Source organism: Odontomachus brunneus, unplaced genomic scaffold (genome assembly GCF_010583005.1).
Source record: "Odontomachus brunneus isolate Ranch 3 - 2012 unplaced genomic scaffold, Obru_v1 Obru_scaffold_105, whole genome shotgun sequence".
NCBI lineage: Eukaryota > Metazoa > Arthropoda > Insecta > Hymenoptera > Formicidae > Odontomachus > Odontomachus brunneus.
This window is the reverse complement of record NW_022639555.1, coordinates 1097258-1120274: the sequence shown is the minus strand read 5'-3', so window position 1 is coordinate 1120274 and position 23017 is coordinate 1097258.

Sequence of the window (23017 nt, the reverse complement as noted above, 5' to 3'; positions counted from 1 at the left end):
TCTCTCTCTCTCTCTCTCTCTCTCTCTCTCTCTCTCTCTCTCTCCCCCTCTCTCTCTCTCTCCTAAGCGAACACGAAGTTTCGGGATACGCCGTGCAAAAACGAACGAGCGAGCGAGCGAACGAGTCCGGAACACGTTCGTTCGCCGCGCGGGCTCGGCCGTGGGGGCGTCTCTTTCTCAGTCGCATCAGACCACCGTGATCGCGACAGGTGCGACCAGCCACCGCGCTCTCGATGCAGAGGCCAACACCATTACACCGTCGTTCGGCTCTTTCTCTCCTTCCTCCTCTTTTCTCTCCTTCTCCCGCTTTCCTTCTCTTTCGTTCTCTCTCGTTCCGCCGCTCGCTCTCCTGCTTTCGCACACTCTGTCCTTCTTCAGCTTACGTCCGATTCCCCGATGTCTCCATCGCGCGGGACTTCGTGCTCCGCCACGTCGCTGAATTACTCACCGCGAATGTTACCGCGGAATAATTAATCCGAGAGCACGGTAGGAAAATAAGTTCGACGACCCAGAATTATCGTATCGCCTGCTGTCATACGCTTTTAACCGTGGCATTATCGAGAGAGAGAAAAGATAATTCGAATGAGAGCAATTATAACCATCAATTAGTAGCAGAACGAAACTTGCTGAGTCTTGATTACTTAATATCTAATTCTAATTTTACCTGTCTGTATAAATCTATTTAAAATTAATCTGACTTAAATCAAGTATATTAACTATGTGTTTTGTCAAAATACACTGAACGCTTTGGACATGTTAAACACATTTCGCACGCATTATAAGAATAGAGAGTGGACGTGCATTGCAAATATGTATCAGAATTCAAAATGGAACAATTTCCTGAAAATAAATAAAGCAATATTGAGATCCGCGTATAACAAAACTATCTCCCAAAATTTATAGGTACAATAAATTTATAAAATAAAATAAAATTTTCCAAAATTTATAAAATATAATTTTACCGAAATATTGAAATTATCTCGTTGTATATTAAAAGGTGTATTAATATTTACTCATTTTTTTTTAATACAGCACGAATGTATCCAAATAGATAGATGTTAAAAAAACTGGATGGATTATTTTCTAATGGAGTTTCCTCTCGGAACAATAGTATATTTTAGAAAGAAAATGTCTAAGAAAAAAAAATATATTTTTCGCGATGATTACTAATAACATATTTACTTATACAAATATAAAATATTTTTTAAATAAGTAAATATATATTTTCTTAAAATTTTAACTTTTCTCATAAAAGTAATTATTTATTTTATTTAAATAAGGAAATTAAGACTTAAGACTAAATATGTTATTAGTACCCAGAAATATTTTTTTTTATTTTTTAGACACTTCTTCTCTGAGTATATATTTCATAAGAATTGTATTTCGAATGATTTCAGAGAATTATAATTTTTTTAGAAATTCTTAGTTTCCGAATTCCGGGATTCTTAATTTTCGGAACAATGCATGACATGCATTGAGTTCTAAAAAATTAATTAACGCTTTCATTTATAATTGACACCAGTTATCACGGAACAAATCAGACTCATTAAATAGTCTCTCACAGAGACTAGTTAATTAAGGGGAAATATATACGTAGAAGTCATAAAAATCATCTTTTCTATTTTCAGATTTCTCAGTTTTTATATGTGACTTTTCAAACATATTTTGCTAAAAATTCAGATAAAAATATATAGAAATTACGGAGATATGTATAGTCGTTTCTGTCTAAGCGCGCAACGTGTTTCTGCCTAAGCGCGTCATTCATATTATCAATCTTTCGATAGTAGTGTGGCGAAAGCTATCATCTCAACTTATTAAGATTTGTACATCATTTTATTGGAATGACTCATTGTCGGATTTACACAGAACAACAATGAGAGTTTGATTTGGAATATATCACTTCCAAAACATTTCACAGCGTTGCGCTAATTGTCGGAATAACAGCTTATATTGCCGCATATATATTTAATGAAAATGATATTCAATATTACACAAATTTGATATTACAAATTCTAAGTGTGATAAACATAAGCTGTAGGTAGAATTCACACCAATATGTTATTGTAAAGGACCATTGCCATTACGGTTATTTTGAACTTTGTACACGCAAATCTATTAAAGAGGCTAAACATTAATAAAAACAACTAATAGCATAGCTTTTATAAAAGAGTTTTTATAATACTGAGGATTTATTTTATGAGCCAGGAGAGAATACATAGTTCACTTTACGGTAAAAGATTTTGTTGTTTATTCACTTTTGAAAACTTTATTTCAAATTTTAAATGCGTTTTTCTAAAAATCATTTTTTTTTTAATTGGTACTACGTATATATAGAAATCTATTGAATCGATATCTTTGAAATTTTCCATGTTTGTTTTACATATTAAAAAAAAAGTAGCATGGTACGGATTTTTTTTCTTATGTCTTTGTTTACCTATATTTAAAAAATTTAATATTATACATTAAAATATGTTCCTTGTCAAAATGATTTTCGATGACTTGTCGTTCACGCCGCATAAATCCTAACGACCCACGTTATCGAGGGTAACAATTTTGCTTAGGACATATGCCTTATAATATTTACGAAACTGCAAAAATTATAAGGAAAAATGTGTAGAGTTTAAGATGCACTACAGAATAGAGTAAAAAAATGTTTGTTTTAACAAATTATCTAATCATAATACATAGTTTAACATGTTTCCTGCCGTGCAGATCGCATGTACCCACGTAACATTTTTTAATGATTGAGAACGAGAACATTTCGGTTCGTGCGAGAACATTTTAGTATTAATCTTAAATAAAACATTTTATCTTAAACATTGTTAATATCATTATGTTACATATTTTTTTATAATCACAAAGATATATTACGATGTTTTTGAAACATGGTGAATATAAATGTGGCTTGTCAGGACAATCATCATAGAATGTCAGTACTTTTACAACGCAATTATTGCTGATTACCAAATTTTTTAATAATTGTTTGATAAAAAAGGAAAAAAGAGAAAACTGATAGCGCGCGCGCTACGCTGCTCGTGGACGATCCACCGTGTAGTAACTACACTATATATGATATTTAGTCATCAATACATAATTTTACAAAATGTTTTATAAAAAATTCCTATCTAAAAACGAAAATTTTAAACGACTTTAATGGAAAGATCAGAGTGAGTTGTATGTGATCCATATGATATAAAACGGTATTTAAAAAAAATGGACATCTAAAATTGACCATGTGCTATTTTGTCTAGCAGTTTTAAAAATTATTGAAATTATTGGCCACGATGTTACTTGCATATTTTAACACGTTTCAAAAAAAGCTTTTGACTTTTTTATTTTCTAGACGTACTTTATTATTGTCTTCTGTGATACCGTTTTTCAGATCGGTATGTGACATCTATAATATCGATTTTTGTAGCGCAGATATTTTAAAGAATTTTAGAGTATAAAAATTTGAAACTAGTGCATTAATTTATACACTTTTTAGTAAAAAAAGGACAAGTTTAGAGGACATCACAGAAAAAAATGTTGGAAAATATTTTTCATTTTTGATATCTAGAAATGTGTTTTCCTTAATTACGGTTGCCGACTACTAAATTAAAATACAAAGTGGAGAATGATTCGGATGTTATATAAAATATAACTTGACGATTAAAAAGAACGAAAAGCCAACAGCTCATTTTAGAAACAAGCCTGAGTCACTCGGACGTTGATCATATAAAACGGCCCGAATGAATAAATTTATGTCGAATCCAAAAGAGGATCGACATTTCCTAGTATCGGAGTATAAAGTGGCCATCCCTAGCACGCACTCGGAGAAGCCGGTCCAGGAGCGCAGCGCAGCGCACAGTTCGCGGCTGCCCTGCGGGATAATGCTTTTCGTCTCGCCATCAAGCATGGGTGGGCCGCGACGGCGACGGTGGCGGCAGCCGGGCTAACGTACGTAACGAAGGCGTAGGTAGAGAGACCTCTTAATATCTTCGTGCGCGCCGCGTCGGCAAAGCGCGGAGCGGGGGAGGAAAAGAAGGAGGAAGAAGAGGAAGTGAAGGAGGAGGTTAGTGGTGGTGGAAGCGAAGGTGGAGGTGAGGAAGCTGAGCGAAGAGAAGGGGGACGGTGGGCGCACGCAATGCCCGAACCCGGGATCCCACGAATTTCTCGCCTCGGGGGCCCCGACATATCGGGAGATGCCTCAAGTTTGTGTCCCACGTCGGGCGACGGAGGAGGAACGTCTCTCCGATCAAGAGCAAGCGAAAAGGAGAGCGTTAGGCGACGGGTGGGGGATGAAGAGAAAGAGGCAGAGGGTAAGAGGACATAGAGGGCATTTTCGAGCGAAGTGGAACGAGGGGCAGGAATGGGTTGGCGGGCCGGGTAAGGGGGAGCAGACGGGCAAGGGGACAAACCCGGTAGCTCAGTGCGCGGCTTCGTGCGAGAACACCGACTGATGATGCAGCCGGCAGCTGAACTGCATCGCGTGTTGCCGGGACGCGCTCATCGAGACGAGCACGCGCCATATGCCGCATTGTTGCGGAGTTCTCGGGCCCTCTCCCCCTCCCCTTGTCGTCCCTCCTGTGTCCCCTTCGCACTCTCCTTCCTCCACCTCCTGCTCTTCTTCCTCCTCAGCCACCCGCCGTGCGCCTTTCGAAGCACGCGAAATAAATGTACGCCTGGTCGCGCGGCGATTTAGCGGATCGAGCACCACCAATCATCGCCGGGTGGACGCGCTGCCTGCCACCGCCGCCGAGTTAGTAGGCAAGAAGACGGGGAGAACAGCGGGAGCACCTTCGGATAGGAGGGAACGAGAGCGAGGATCTTATTGCGAGAATGTGCTACATTGTTATAGGTTCTCTTCGTCATTCCATTCCCTATCTTTCTCTTTCTTTCGTTCTTTCTCCTTCTCCTTCTTGCTCTTTGGACTCCCCTTGGGACTGTTGCCGCCGCCGTCGCCTCGTTCTTCGGGCTCCCCGACCCTACCATGCCGCTCTTAATCTTCGACCTGCTCGACATTTCGCACGGCAAAACGCTAAATTCAATAATATATATTAGAGTGTGCGCATATATGTATATTATATATATATATATATATATATATATATATATATATATATATATTTGTATTTGTTGCCTGCATATTAGTATGTATCAATAATGATAGAAACCATTAGATGATACAGCCGGTCAAAAGCGGATTATTCTGAATACATTCTCTTCGAATAGCGTGATTTTCACTAATAAGGCTGCTGTGTAGTGGCGTCATTCAAAATTACTGCAATGAAATTCGATAAACGTCACTACTCAGATTTCTAATTAAAATTGTTTAATTAGTAGTAGTTAATCATCTATATGATTTAGATTTAAAACTCAAAAGGTACCACAGTGTTGCGCATCGCCCGTTTTAATGGACATTTGCCATTTTGTGAAACGCAAATTAGTAAATTAGTAAATTAGTAAGTTTCTTTTATAAGAAATTATAAGTATAAAAAAATACATAAATAACATGAATTTCTGATCGTGGACTGATAGAACTGACTGTGAGAAACATGACCACGTAAAAAGGATTATTTTGTGAATAAAAACATACATATATTAGAGGCTCAAGTTTTCTACAGTAAATAAATGTTAGAGAATTAAATTTATAGATTAAGAATTATCTATGTACTGTGGTTTTTCAATAAGCTAGTATTGGTTTTCATATGTCTCGATACTATTTACGCACGCATAATAATTCAAATACTGACAAATCTCATACAAAGCAATAGAAATGTTGACATAAATTATGTCCATTACATTCCATTGTGTTAATTTTCGCATATATTATAAACTTTAAGTGTTATTTATAGGAGAAAAAGAACATGCTGCGCAAATGTATGTCTAAGCGATTTCAAAGCAAAAAACCAGAATGCAAGTTTCAAGCACGACTGCTGGCGACTCAATTCACTCGCGCGCGGTTGTGCGCGGATTTTCTATATCGTATGACAAACATAATCAAAATAAAATAAAGATATTTACTAAATTTAAAGTTTCACACACATACATTATCTACTAAAAATAATATTCACATATTGTCACAAATCAAATCTAAACGATAGACAACGAAAAAAAAATAGCATATTAAATAAAGAAAAAGTTCTGTTACTCTTACCAATATTTTCTTTTATTATCATATTTTTCTTATTATATTACTACATACTTCTCCAGAAATTTGTCACCTTCAAAATTTCTTGAAAATGGTATCTACAACATAACTCTCATCAGAATCATGTCTCCCTTCAATCCAAATAACTTTTATTTAAGGCATTTTTTTATACAATCAAAAATAAAAAGTTTTTTGGGGCGCTAGGTTGAAATAGGACATCCTGTATAATATTGTAATATACTAATAAAAATGCAATAATAATAAAAATAGATAGTGATAAGAGCAACAAAAATATGCCTTGTCCTTAATTAATATACTTTCTTGCTGTCTTTATCCTTTTGAAATTCTGGTGTGCAACTATATGCAAAAAATTATTTCTAGTATGTAATATGTGTGTAAAATTGTAAATCAATATCTTAAATAGATTTTAAATGCTTGTTTGTGTCTCGAAAAGTAGGTACTGCTCAACACTGTATGCCACAGTGTTTTTCACATTCGCCTTTCTTTTTTAAGATGGCTAAAAAGATGAATCTGGAGAAAATGTTTGGTTAAATTAATCTAACTAAACAAACTAAATATATTTTAGTTGAAGTAAACAGAATTTCTGATTCATAGCATAAAATTTTGTTCATGAAAACCAGACATTTTGTTTCCTTCAACCAAAACACATTTGTTTCATTTATTGGTTCATTAGGTTAATTCAACTAAACTTTTTTCTCCGTGTAGAAATAGTTTTTAACTATACAATAAAAAATCATTAATTAATATAAAGCATCCTGCAAGCATACACTGAAAAAAACATTGATAATACTTATGAAATATATTTACAGATTTTAAATGAATTCTTGATATCAAATGTGATAATTATTAAATATTTAATAAACTTGAAATATAAAGGGTTTTAATTCATTGTAAAATGATCTAAAGAATTTGGTAATATTACGAAGCATTTAACACATTTGTTACCAAGTATTTGATGTTTCTTGTCACATTTAATAAGTATTATAAAATGCAATAATATAATTATCTCCACTTTGAAAGATTTAGTAATTATTAATATTTACTTTTTTAATGTTTAACTTGTGATTGTTACCAGATTTCTTTTATTTAACTTCACAGAATTGCAAATATTTGTACATGAATATATTAATATATCTTGGGAATATCCGCGTTTTACAAAATATAAGAAAGAAATCTATAACTATCATTTTTTTATATAACATATTTATATCTGATCATGTACATTATATTTTTACTGTATCTAAAAAATTGAAAGTTTATACACATAAAATAAAATATTACAGATGCAAATGGCATACGAATACATTACCACTAGAATACAATTTGGAAGACTAAGTTTTGAGACATTTGCAAACTACGATTTTGCTGCACACATATGCTGGTATATATCTAATAAATATAGATGCGCTTCGGCATTTCACGCGCTACGTACTGCCGCGTCAACGGTGAACGCGTGCACACGTCAAAGGCCAGTGCTAAGGCCAATTAAAACCCAAATATGACGTACGACGTCTCTCCCGGGGCTGTGGTCGTGCACGTGCACGCACCTTGGAGCGCTATGTAAACATAGCGAAATTGTATGCAAAAATAAGTGCGTAAAAATCTAACAAATAGTATCCAAAAATATAATTCCCCATGTAGAAACCAGCCATCCATCGATTTTATATGATACAATATTAACACTCCCTGGTCACCTTGGATGTACAGCACCCCACGCAATTTTTAATTTCGAATTACGCACCTTTAAATATTCAAAATAAGGTCAGGGGTGCCACCGGTCGTTAGTCAAGACTCCTAACTATACGTTTGAACATTTCGGTCGGCTCGGCGAGGCGTCAGTGTGCTTCCAGCAATCCGTAAAGCAGGAATGGAGTGCACCCCACTGTGAAATAACTTTTTCTCAGACACATTTATACACTATTTTTTTCCAAAAAATACAGGCATTGAGCAGTTTCGAAGTTTTCAGACTTTAATATTATTATTTGAAAATTTGGCGAATTTTTGAAAAAAAAATTTATTTTTCCGAAACTCTTAATTTAATGCTAAATCTAAGTACATGATTTTTTTTGTTTTTTAAACTATTGGAGCATGTGTTTATGACCTTCAAAAATGTGTCAATACCACTAAATAATTTAAAAATGCGATCTGATTAAAATGGCAACACGAAAATGACATTGAAGTGTGCTACCATAGCATATATTTGTAAAATATTTTAGAAACTTTACTTTTATTCTAACAATCAATAAATTAGCCGTAAAATTAATGTAACAAAATTATGAGGAAAGCTTAAAAAGAATGGTTGTTGTCAGGAGGGTTGTTTGCCATACAAAAATCTCCCATAGATTTCATTTAATAGATTTCAAATATTACGCGGTTTTAAAACGTAAAGCTCAGTATTTTTCTCGACAAAAAACACATGCTCTTGTGTCGCTGTGTTGTTTATTAATTATTTTTTCCGATAATAGCGATGTCTAACGTCGCGATATCATGATATCATGATATAGTTGTTGCCTGTTAAAAAAAGTTTAAATTATTAAATGAGCTGGCGGGCGTTCAGGTTTGAAAAGCTCGGCGAGTCGGTATAAACTCGCGACGATAATACTGTCGATGACTGAGGAAAACCGTGAAAGCGGAATCGCTAATGAGTCGCGACTAGACGGAATTTTAATTACATGCGCGACGATGTGTCGGCTCGAGAATTTTAACGTTCACGAAATTACGATGGAATACGAAATGAAACGTGCTCGTCGATTTTATTCTTTCCCGTTTCGAAACGCCGTAATGTCACGTCAACTAAACCATTGCAATTTTTTATAATTGTCGCTACGCATCGCGATATGATAAACAGAAATAAGAAACAATAAACAGGATAAGAACATTAAACACGATAAAGAACGGAAAAGATAATTGTGCGTCGAAGTGTAGAGTAAAGGAACCGATTATGGAATAAGTAAAGTAATTTGACTCAAGCGCATCGTATCTATATATTCTTGTATCATAACTGTTGGTTTTGAAAAAAAATTGGTAACACAGTCACATTAAATGCAATAGTAATAGTACATATATGCATTCGCTATATTACTATTGCATTTAGTATAGCGGAACTGCTAATTTTTCTTTTTTTAACAGTTATGATATAAAAATATGTAGATTCAATGCGCCTGAGTCAAAATACTCTAGTCAGAAACGAAAGATGCTATCGAAGTCTTGTGCAAAACAGGAGTTTAATTTTTCTAGAATCCTTTAGGAAAGAGTCTGTATATGTTTGATATTTTTAAAAATGACATCTATTTTATTACTAGAAGTTCTATCTATATAAATAATGTTTATTCAATATATCGAGTTAACTTCCAAAAGAAAATTTTTCATTAATAATAAGTATGAAGTCATTATGTTAAAATTAGTAAAAATGAATAGCTGTTGTGTACCAAGTTGTAAAAATACAAAACTGTGTCGACAAAATTTAAATGGCAGTTTTACCAACAAATTTTGAAAGAGCATTTTGCATTATAGGGAAGAAGAGGGACAGTTGGGACAATTTTGACATTTTATTATTTGTAGCCAATGTTTTTCAAAATTTTACGACAACAACAATTGAAATTTGTTCCTTAAAGTACTCTGAAGTAATTTATATATATTTTAAATGATGTAACTTTTTTCATAAATAAAAAATTAATGAAATCGTTAAGTTAAATTTTGTCCCAATTTTCTCTTTTACCAGAGAGAGATGGGACAGATGGTAGGGAGACTTTGGATATAATAACAAAAATAATTATAATTTAATAATTAAAGCTTATTTATTATTTTTAATATAAACTTCCAAATTTGCAATGATTACATTTTATCATGAATCATATTTAACTTAAATTAACTTAAATTGAGCTGAAATTAAAAGTCCTTTATTAAAAGAGTTAACAATAAAGACTTAACATTTTGTAATCATAATATTAAAATTAACATAATAAGTTACAAAATTGTGATAGAGATATTTCGATATTAGAAATGTTCTAACTCTCTCTACTTGGGATGTCCTAACTCTCCCTTGTCGTTCTTTTTACATTAAAACGATTGCAAACATATTTAAGTTAAAGATTGAGATTATATTATGCTTGCATTACAAAGCTTAAGAACTATTTATTAGAATGTATTGAATTAAATTCTTATAAAATGCAACTATTAAAATAGATATTACAAATATTAAACAAGGAAAATAATTACTTTTAATAGTTAAAAATGATTTTACTTACCTCTAATTAAATCTAAACTCTTTATAAACTGGTTAACAAAATATTTATATACTTCACATAGAAGAATTGTGTTTTGGACCGAAAGTATAGTATCAACTGTTAGATAAAAAATAACACTAACTAACTAACTCTCCTAACTAACTCTCCTAACTCTCCCCCGCTACTAACTCTCCCTCATCTCCCCTAGTTATTAATGCATCAAATTTTGAACTTGAGAAACATCATCACACCTTTTAGATATGTATTCTATATTTTATTGATCCCGTTTTGTAGAATTTTTAATCACTAATTAATACTTTCATCGTTCCTGCGCAAGCACATTTGTTTGAGGACGTGTGGGAAAAAATCTGCTATGATAAGAAATTGAAATTAAATAATGCTATGCCCAAAATTAAAATTAAATAATACTATGCCTAAAATTTTTCCATCGTTTAACTAGCCATGTTAAACGATTTCATTCAAAAAATTATTGATATTGTTATTAATTTAAATTATTAAAGATATAAATGGAATAGACGTCAACATTTCTAATTAACTTTTTGTATATTCATCTTTTATCTTAAATAACGATTTGTTCTAGGTGTAACCACTTTATTTCACAATTACGTCATTTCTAATCAAAAGGGGCTAGATTAAGCAATAAGATATCCGAGATATCTAAACTCTTATTTGAGGGATTCTAATTTTTTCTATGAAACACTGCACTCTGACTGCAGCTGCTGATAATTACTGTATTTGTTATAAAACTCGTCATATATGTAATGCTAGGCGAAAAACATGTTATATATGAAGATGCAAACGAGTTTTTACTTTCGTTTCACTCGAAAATTAGATGTTGAGCAATAGAGCTGCTTTTGCTTGCTTAAAATAAGTTCACTAACATTTATGTTTAATAAACGTTCTCTATTGTGTTGTGTCAATAATATTTTACCGTTTAATTCTATTCCTAATGACAAGTTTATAAGTTTGTTTTGTTAAAAGTCATGTAAAATGTGCTGATAATATAGACAATTGCAAAGATAAGTAACCAATAAAATTAGCGTAAAAAATGGGATAAATTTTCTCTGATTTCTTTGTGTTTATTATATTTATTTTTAACTTTTCTATTTATTATGTTAATTTTTCATATAGAGGGATATGCATTATATCTTTTAATAAAAATAATTGCATTTCTAATATACAAAACTTCTTATTTATCCAATAATTATAAACAATATTTTCCAAAAATAAAAAATCTTGCACTTTATTTTGCTAACGTTAATTATCAATGTATCTTAAATTTTCTTGATAGTCCATATTATCTCATTTATAGCTTCCATTTTTGACCCGATGGTTTGTGTGCGCGCGCTCATATTTACTTTTTATTAATACATATTTAATTAGTTAGTATTCAATTTCAATCAATTGCAATTAAATTTTGGTTCTTTTATTCAACCTTATAAGTAACACGTCTCTCAATGTCTCTATACTTTCAGAAAGTTAAAATATGCATTTACATTGTAGCAACGTCCATTTGAAGGAAGATTATATTCCATAATCGGTTCTGTTATCCTATTTTCTACAGAGAACCTTATCTTTAGACCCCTTGCAACTAGTAATTAATCGCATCCCAAGCAAAAATGTATCTAGTAGAGCAGATTTCAAGACTAGTAGCTAGATAGTAATAATTAGATAACTTTTCTAGCCACTCACTAGCTCGTGACTGGCTAAATATTCCTTATCAGTCTTTGAATGTCAGGACTATCTAGTAACTATACCAATTACATAGATAGTGGCTAGATGAAAAAGATTACACAGTAACGAGATAGAAAATTATCGGTAAATCCTGAATAGAAATTGAATATCAGAACTGTCTAGTACTTATACCAATTATAGTTACAAGTTACTTTTTTGTATTTAGCTACCAGATAATTTTTCTGGTACAGCCACTAGAAGAAATGAGCATAACATTCCTAGCTAGTAGCGATGTAAGACCCAACTTTTCTATATCATTACTAGACAATCACTAGATTCAATTTCTGCTCGGGATAGTAATCGATAGAAAAATGATAGACTATTAGAAATCTAATAATAATAGTTAATAGGTATATCAATTTTTTAAAATGACAAGCATCGTCAATCGTTTATCATTATTATTAGTATCATTATTATTCGGATGATTATCGTTATTATTGGTGGACAGGCATTATTAGCGGACTAAAATAATAATTTTCGGTAGATATGTATAGAAGAGAGGCATCGTTAAAAAAACGGACCAAAATGATAATGTTTAATAGATATGTATAGAATAGAAACCCAAAAAATAAAAGAATAACATTTAATACATTTTTCCAGTGTTTTAAAAAATGTATCTCTGAACCACATTGAGGAGTATATCTATAGAACATTTCTCTAACAACTATCTTTTATTTTAGCCAAAACCCGTGATTAGCAGTGACGAGTTCAAATATAAAAATGAGCAAGACTTTTCCTTTGAAATAAAAAGAAATTTTATTTGAAGCGATAATGAAAATACTGCCACCCGAATTACAAGAGTGATATACTATTCAGTTCAAACTGAATTCCTGATCCGTACACGTGAATATTTCAATCAATTAGAATGAATCTGTCTCTGCGGCGATGAGATATATCAAATAAACTCTTCAACTTCAAATAAAAATATCTCCCGACGATTCAAAGAGTGGAGAATTCACTTTGTATAAATGAAAAATTACTAGTATTTAGAATGCAATTGTCACTTTACGTCTCTAATAAAATTTAATTTAAAAAAATTGATAACTTTGAGAATAGCAATCGATCTGTTTTTTCATAATTTCCACGGAAACGCTCTTCGAGAAGCAGAATTGTTCGAATCGGTCGTCACCTTCGCACTCGGCCGTCCGAAAATCAGCGGGGTGCAAAACAACCGGTACCTAGGTAGGTAGGTAGGTAGGTAACGGGGTGGATGGTTACATCAACAGACGTATGGCGCGTATGCTCGACACATGTGTACGGGTAATGATCTATCATTCCCTTACGCAGGTGTCAGCAATTATCACCCTCGACTAAGCGCCGCGGCGTCATTCCTGGGGGAGCCGCGCGCCGAGCCAGGAGCCGAGGCAGTCACGCACGTGCCACGTGGAAGGTCATAATCGAGCCACGCCGCGTTGCGACCGCTTAATCCTGCCCGATGCCTTGCGCTCTCTCTCTCTCTCCCCTCTCTTTCTCTCTCTCTCTCCTGCCGCCAGGCCGGGGAATGCAGATCTGTTCGCCGTGTCGGACGATCTCGGGAATCGCCTCGTTAGAGGGACCGATTATTTCTCCTCTTCGTGAATAGCGAGCGCAGCTAGTCGCACACGGACACGCTCCTCTCCGCGGCGTCACGATACGCGCGTTCCACGCCTAACTCGAAGCTGGGGACCGCGCGAACGCCACAGCATGTGAGATTGGCGCGGCCTCGAGGTGTCGTCGACGACAAACGACCGAGATTAGTCCGCGCGCTATTCTAAACTCGCGTGCGTACGGGGCAAAGAAGCGAAGGGAGGAACGAACTTTGCTTTACGATCCCGCGGGCCGCAGATCTGCGTAATTGCCCGCTGTCTCTTTCCATGACCAGGAAGATATAAAGAGAGTGCGCCTTTATATAAATATAAATATATATATATATATATAAAACAAATATACATATATATATTTAATGAAGTTAACGCCACAGTTGGTTAGATTTTATCTATTTTGTTTTTTCTGGGTAATCCCGTATTGCAACGACGACGAAATATCGGAAATAACGCGCGTGCCACAATTTCGACGGCTACGTGATCAACGCGATCGAAAAAGAGAAACAGAGATATATGTATATATGTGTGTGTATGTATGTATATATATATATATATATATATATATATATATATATTTGAAAGATAAAGGGGGAGAAAGGGGGGAGGGGGAAAATCGTCTTCGCCGCGTGTTTGCATTACGAGATTCGTCTCGGTGCGGCGAGCGTGCACTTTGTGCACGCGGACATACCCGCTGGACATGGGGAATTGTGGAATGCAGATCAGCCCGTTCGGTTTATCCAGTCGTCGGCAGGTGCCACGCTCCGACAGCACCGCGTGTCCTCTTCTCCTTTTTGTACCTTGCATAATCGGTAGCACGAGTACCGCCGCTAGCCAGAGGAGAGATCGCGCGGATTATCTTCCTTAATAAGAAATAAAAATTACTAAACGCGCGTGACTCGTCTGAGCGACAACGATTATTAGTCCTCTTACCTCCCGCCTTCCTGCTCTCGACCCCTTCTATTCGCCATCTCGCCGAACTACCAGCAATCTCGACGAAATGACCCTCGTCTCGTCGCTGGAAAAGATGGCAGTGGTGGCGATGGTAAAAGAAAGAGAGAGAGAGAGAGAGAGAGAGAGAGAAAGGGAGAGCGGAAAACGTTTAATCGGACTATGTTGAAACGACGATTATTAACTTAACGCGCTGCGACGGCTAGCGCGAGTCCTGAAATCCCAAGAATAATCCGCGTGGAAGAAGGGAGAAAGAGAGAGAGAGAGAGAGAGAGAAAAAGACAGAAAAAGATTTACCGTCCGACAGAATTTCGCACTGATAAACATTATTCGCGCGAGCATCGTGTGAGCACTCTTCCGTATCACCGCTCGGATGCGCGCAATGCGCTTCAAATAGATAAGACGCCGCGCGCACTCGATGGCTTCCGGGGTAACCCTGTGCTCCGGTTTCTCTCCCACTGATGCGTTTTCTCGTCATACTATAGACGCAATTTCCATTTAGTTGTAGGAACTGTGACCAGCGTGGTGATCAAAATCCATCACGACATTTATTTTAGAAAAATTGATGACATTTCGAATATATCGTGTTTAACTCTTTAAATCACAAATTTTTCTGCACAGCTTTTCCCTTTGTTCAATCGATCTGGAGATTTTTGGGGTCGCTAATTATGAATTTGAAATCAGTTTTTAAAAATTCAAGATCCAATATGGCAAAACTCCCTCAATTTCTGTGAAAATTGATATTCGAGGGTTTTTGGCGTCGCTGAGAGATCACGAATTCGAAATAATTTTTTTTTAATTTAAGCTATTCACAGACTCGACTTCGCTCATTTACGGAAAGAAATATAACTTATTTTTGGTATTTTAGCTCGCCATATTGAGTTTGCCATTTTTAATTTTGAAATTTTTGAGGTTGTGTCATCATCAATAGTGTCAAAAATATTAACCAAGCCATTTTTTTCCATAGATTTACTTTGCAATATTTTTGGCAAACGAATTTTTTTCAAAAAAATAACACGTTCTTACATTAATTTATTTATGAATAATTAAATTTGCAAAATTTAATGTCCTATTACAAATGATTCTATTGGAGAAACATCTAAGCTTCACAATGAGTCCACATTTACCGCCTCGAAGTCTCTACAAATTAGTTTAAATTCGTAAAAACTGCTCTAAAAAAGGTATATCCTGTATGATACACTATGACTTAAAGGCTTAATAAGACATCGAAAGTTTAAGATAAAACTATAGAATACGCTTCAGTTGACAAAATCCACATTTTTTTCTCGAAAATTAAGCGTGGAAAGGACACAAGAAGAAATTTCGGTATCCTGGCACTTTGTGTTCACTATTCTTCTTTTATTGATTTCTTGAAATTTTATGCTATTATCTCTCTAAAAATGATAGGATTGTTATGCTCAAGTTCATGTGCTCTACGTATGTTGATGTGCCTTCCGTCAGACGCTCTGTATACATTATGTATAAATATAGGGCGAAATTGTGTACGAAAAATTAGGAATTTATTTAGATTCATCTCCTAATGAATAGTTAGACGAAAATTCTGACAAGTATTTGATATGTGTGGCGAAAATTACTTTAATAATATAAAATCGGAAGATGATTGAGTACAATCCTGTGTCAGTTGGTTGCATGAATCATGCACAGTTATTTACACTTGGAATTATTATCTTTATTATTGTTATCTGGAATGATTATACAAGGTAGCGCACAACCGGCTTCAAGCGCAAACTGCATTTTTCGTTTAGGGTCGGTTTTATGTGCGCCATTCTGTATTATATATGAAAGGACATATTGTTAAACCTGGGGCATTTTATACACTGCATCCACACAGAAAAATATCATTCTACTACTAAGAAAAGAGATTACATAGTTTGCCTTCCCTCTTTTAAGTAATGGTTATCTTCAACAGAGAATATTTGCTTGATAATAGTCTTAAAATATATCCATCGCAAATTGTAGAAAACTTCATATATAAAAAGAACTTTTTATATAACTTTATTATATAAAAAGAGAGAAAATTTTATTTTTTCACAAGAATATTATAAAATTATATTGAAGTAAAAGTTGACTCAACTATCTAATAAATAAACTGAATTTTTATTTTATTTTTATTTTAATTAAATTTTATTTTTTTTTTATTTTAATTAAACATTCTTGATTGAAATGCTGAACTTATTACTATTCAGAATGTATTTTGATGCTTTTGATAAACTTATAAAATTTACGGATACTTATATATAAAACTCATGAAATATTTGAAAAGTAACATTTACTTGAAAGCAATATATATTTATCTGCGTGCACAGAATGTTAACAAAACGCTTTATTGTAGGTTCTAAAAGAATACTTTTGTTGTTATTTTAATTTATCATTTAATTTATCATTTCCAAATATGATTTAAAAAGAATGTGTTTGTAGTTGATCAGAGCTGAAATAAAAATATACGTAAACATTAACATTTTTATTAGCTTCCACTTTATTGTGGAGCGTATTATATAGTTTTATCCTACTTTAAGAACGTATGCTGAGAAGTGCAAAATTGTCGTTATTAATTGCGTTTGTCGGTTCTAAGAAGTCTCTTGTGAGAACGTAATCCGAGTTTGGGTTATGTCTGTAAATAATACAACAGCAAAACGATCCTTCACGGAGCACTTTTACGCAATGCGAAAATCTAAAGAACCATATTATTCATTGATAATTAATTAATAATTACATTTGGCATTTCTGTAAATTAATAATTGTATTTATTGAATTGCTCGATTATAACTGCGTTCACATACACATACACAGACACGATCGTGTGCTTGAAGTAATAATGTGCCGAATAATGAAGCGAAGTGGTTAATTTCCTGCGGTATGTTAAAATGATGAGATAACGAAGTAGCAATGAGCCGACACGGCGAATAACCTCCTCGATTTGTAATTAGATCGCGTTTGAAAAAGAAATTCTAATACACGTCTGATCATATTTTCAAAAGAAAAACACAATTGCACAATTCCGACCAAGACGAAGATAAGCGGATATCGTTCTCTCACCGGGAAGCGACCTCGAATTATCTCGTCAGCGAGAGAAGTACAATCTTCATCAATTTTTTCTTTTACACAACGACATTGAGAGAAGCGTGAAGATCAGCGGTTTGTCCGTTTGGCGAATCAATGATTGGCGAGATCGGCCTGATAATGTCCTGGCGCGAAACCGAAACCAGCTGTTCCCGGCGTAATCGAATGAAAATTTTCACCCCGAGTTGTCCCGTCTGGAGCACCACAGCCGCCGGGCGATCCGCGGAGTCGATATAAATCAAATCTCGCGCGAGTCGCGCCGTTCATCCTGCTCGCGGTATCTCGTTACGTGAAACGAGCAGCCTCCAGCTTCCTATCTCGCTCCCTTTCGCGCTCTATCTCGGTCGCTTTGTTTAGCGAGGCCCACCCGGAGATTCGGCGATCCCTCGACGGATTATCTGGTGCCGTGTTACCGAACCCCTTTCCCCTCACCTTCCCCCCCGTCCCGCGCCCTCCTACCGCCCAGGACCTCGTCGACCCCCTTGGCAAACTGAGGAGGCCGAAATGGATCGAAACGGAGACAATCATCTGCGGCGCGCGTAATTTCGCCGGAACTCGTCGAGCGTATTTTGCGGCGACGGCGACGGCAAGGAAATTTCAGACGGATAATCGGTTTTGCGTGGACTTCATTTGTTCCGCAATCGCTGTTCCGCAGGTGTCGAATTAATTCAACGCGGATTACGGCCCCCGCGTCGGTCGAATTCGAATGTATTCGCCGTCTCGCTCACTCGTGCGCGCGTCGCCGGAAGGAAACGCCGTTTGCGGTCCATCGGCGGGCATTTCGGTAAAATATAAGCTTCGTTCTATTGGATTATACTTCTCGACTGTTTTACGATCGTTTTGAAATAATTTCCGTGCACGTTAGCCGGTAAAGCGCTCGAGCCATGCAGAAATCTCTGCGTAGAACTCGCGGTCGAATAGTAACAATTAAGGGGATGCTGAAGCTGAAAACTTTACCGATAGAATACCGACATTTTTTTGGAAATTTTACGTCGTATTGGTTGTGCATAATTACAAGTGCTTTTATGCAGTGAAAGTACGTGCAAAAATAAATAAGAGTATTGTTCAACATGTGACGAAAACAAAGAAAAGATGTTTAGTGTAAAATCTCGAGTTGTCCGTTAGCGTAATATTTATCTAATCTAAAAATTTCGCAGCTTATACATTCCAAAAATATGAATACTCTAAGCAGAAAAATTTTGAAGAACATAGCTGTATCTTTGCTTTTGAATTCAGAAGCTGTCATGAGAAACATGGATAGTATTGAGAAGCTTCAAGCGTTCATATTTATATAGTGTGTTCCAAAAGTCTTGCAACCCCTAAATATTTTGAAAAATACGCATTTTCGAAAAAATGCTTAATACAAAAGTTGTAAAATCTAAAAGATGTATTTACTGATCTTATCAGTTTGATCTTGAGTGGCACCGCCAAGGTCAGGTCGAGGTTAATTTTACTTTTTTAAATAAATATGTATTCTTTTAAATAAATATGTATTCTTTTAATTACGGAAATTTATTCTACGTAAAGAAACAAACAAATTTTGTTTGAAAAACTTTTCCATACGATCTCTATTTTCTAAGATATTTACGGAAATATCTACAAAATTATTGATTTAAATAATTTTTTTACTCGAATTCTACCAACTTTACCGAAAAATAACAAGAGATAAAAATTATCTATTTTCTTCTCATAGAGTTCTGAGATTTTTTCAGAATTTTCTAAATAACTTTTTAGTACTGCATTTTCTTGAAGTACTAAAAAGTTTATATAAAATTCTAAAAAAATTCTCAGAGCTCTATAAGGAAAAAATAGATAATTTTTATCTGTTGCTATTTTTCGGTAAAGTTTATAGAATTTGAGTAAAAAATTATTGAACCCAATAATTTTGTAGATATTTCCGTAAATATTTAAAAAAATAGAGATAGTATAAAAAAATGTTTTCAAATAAAAATTGTCTGTTTCTTTACGTAGAATAAAATTCCGTAATAAAAAATATATGTTTCTATTTAAAAAAGCAAAGTTGACCTCAACCTGACTTTGGCGGCGCCACCCAACGTCAAAACTGATAAGATCAGTAAATACATATTTTTAGATTTTACAACTTTTGTATTAAGCATTTTTTTGAAAATGCGTATTTTTCCAAATATTTAGGGGTTGCAAGACTTTTGGGATATGTACACATACACATACACAAGTAAGAAATTTCTGTGACTAAAAGATTAATTATTTTTGTAGTTTTCAAGCGGAGTTGGATCAATTTTTTGATAGGAGCGATTTAATAAGTAGTTCATTAGCTTCATAGAAGCTTCAAAAATCTTTACAATTCATAACAAATATATTAAGGGCGTTATTTAAAGTTAGGGTCCATTTTGTTCGCGATTATTTTTCTAACTGTTTTAAGCTTTCAAAGAATCTGAAAAAATGCTGGGGTACTTTTTGAACTCTATTTTAATGTGTAATCGCTACTTGAGTCAAATATTTACAGTCTTAATTAGGAAAAATGAAAATTCGGAAACTATTTCAACAAAAATAGGAATTTACTGCGAATAAAATGGACCCAGTTGAGCAAAATAGACCCAAAATGACCCAAGGAGGATTAAATCTTTGTAATATCTTCAAAATTATTTTCTATCGACTGTTATTAAATATTCTACAGAATAATATTCTACAGAATCATGATAGATACATTATAAAGTCTAAACAATTATAAACATTATAAGGTCTAAAAATACAACAAAAAAGAACAAACAAAATTCATCAAATTTCACCTTTCCAATGAGTTAAGAATATCGGAAAAGTTTGCAGAAAGATTTCTACACATACGTAATTAGGTTTTCCGCTGAATATGGTAAAACAAAACAACACACATTCACATAAGTTCTTTATGTACTGTTAACGCACGAGCCGAATAGGTTCAATCTTTTTTTTTAATATACACGGTGAATCAACCTTTTACGTCAAACCGACCCTGAATTCCAATTAAAAATTGGGATTCAGGGTCGGTTTGACGTGAAAGGTTGATTCACCGCGTCTTTAAAAAGACAAAGTTGACGGAGAGGTATACCTAGTATGGTGTTCTAAGGTTAAGTGGCAGATATTGCACAAAAATCCACTTGTAAGTTCTAAAGAGGATCTCTTCTCAAAGCTAATAGATTAAATAGAATCAAAAGAGATTGAGATATAGGCTTCAGGATATCAAAAGTAGCCGTTAAATGGACTATTGAGCTCGAAAATAGGATCAAAATTTTGATTCAGAACTCTAGAATACATTGATGAATTACAATAAATCGACGTAGCAAATCTTTTGAGAGATATTACTACAGTTAGTTGCAAAGTCACAGTTCTAAGGCGAGCTGATATAAAGCTGAACATATCCAAAGAAACCGCAGCGAGGTTTATTTAATATTCAAAGTAACATTACTTTCCCCTTACCTAAGTAGATCTTCTCGTATGGGATGTTATGTTCGGTTATTCTTATATCGAGGTGGCCTGTTTGTCTCTTACATTTTTGTGGTTTCGTTTAGCGAGTTTTACAAAAAGGATCAGCAGTCGTTTGCTACGTATTATATGGGACCATGTCCCCTATCTGCTCGGAATGAAATAAGACAGGGGATGTACGCCGAGTCGGAACCAGCTGTATCTGAAAATAATTTGTCGTCGCCGCGTTTTGGGGCAAAGGGATCAACGAGACAGTTCGATAGGATAATACGTATCACCTATCATATCGTAACTAAAAACGCTATTCCTTCAAATTCTTACAAACCTCCGCTGCAAAAGGAATCAACTCGACAGAAAATTTACTCCTAAAATACTAATAATAAATTTTCGACGAATCCGAGATTTTGCATATTTACGAGTAAGTATCTATATTCATACTACCCGAAATATCGTTAAACCGAACATGCGACTGAAACTAATTGCGCTTAATTCGCGTAAGTTCGAGCACATTAGTTCCCCGAGATAGAAAGGGGAGAGCTCGCGGCTCCTTATCCTCGCTATTCTCAGCCTCATTATAGAAACGTGCCTCATTATGGCAACGTGTCGCGACGAAACTGAGACAATCGCAGCGTCGGTAAGACCGTGCCGCTGGCCAGACCGCCGAGAGCGAGCGAACGAAGAGACGGAGAAAGAGAGAGAGAGGGAGAGAGAGAGATGAGAGGGGAAAGGAGAGGGGGGAGGAGAGAGGCGTCGGCGGAATTTATAAGCGAGAAGATTTGGCGGGCGACTGCGTTTACGACGACGACGACGACGGCGACGGGACGGTGACCGGAGCACCTCGCGTGAAATCGCAAATGCAACGTAATCGTTCGCCACCCACCACGTGACAAATCACGGCGGCGGCGTCGTAGAAAGAGAGAAAAAAAAAGGAAAAGGAAAAAACACGAGCGAGCGGCCGTCTCGCCGTGGGTCGCGCTGTTCGCCACTGAAACTCGGCCAGTGTGATGCACAGGGCGTGCCGAGTCGCGCGTGGTTAAGAGTGCGCGAACAAGAAGCACCGTGGAGAATGGTTTTCCCTTCGGCCGACCAACGTGACGATTGGCGTCGGGCAGAGAGGGGATCCAGAAACACAATTCGACATAGGGTGTTTACGATAATTCGAGTTGGAGTTAGTACGAGTTAGTTTCACTAGGGCTGAAAAATATGATAGTCAGAAGCATCTAGTATTTTCATGATTCATGACAACTCAATGTTGTCCGATAAATCGAGTAGAGTTAGGGTAGTATAGCGGATAGTATATGTATAAGAATTAACAGTATCAAGTAACATAGTTTCGTAAAATATATAACAATAATATTACGAAACAATGAGTTGTTACATGAGTTGTTTTAGAAAAATTAGAAGCACTAAATTAAATTATGAAAAGATATCATGTATTTGTGAAATATTCAAAAGTAGAAAACAATTCTTCTAACCTATTATTAACCTATTATTATTGAATATTTCACAAATATATGATACCTTTTCATAATTTAATTTAGTGCTTCTAATTTTTCTAAAATATAATAAATCATCGTTTCGTAATATTACATATTTTATGAAACTATGTGATATGATACTGTTAATTCTTATACATATACTATACGCTATATTACCCTAACTCTACTCGATTTATCGGACAGCATTGAGTTGTCATAAATCATGAAAATACTAGATGCTTGTGCTTATCATATTTCTCGGCCCTAGTGAAACTAACTCGTACTAACTTCAACTCGAATTATCGTAAACACCCATAATAGCTTTGAAATTTACTAGGCCTGGTTACAATTGTA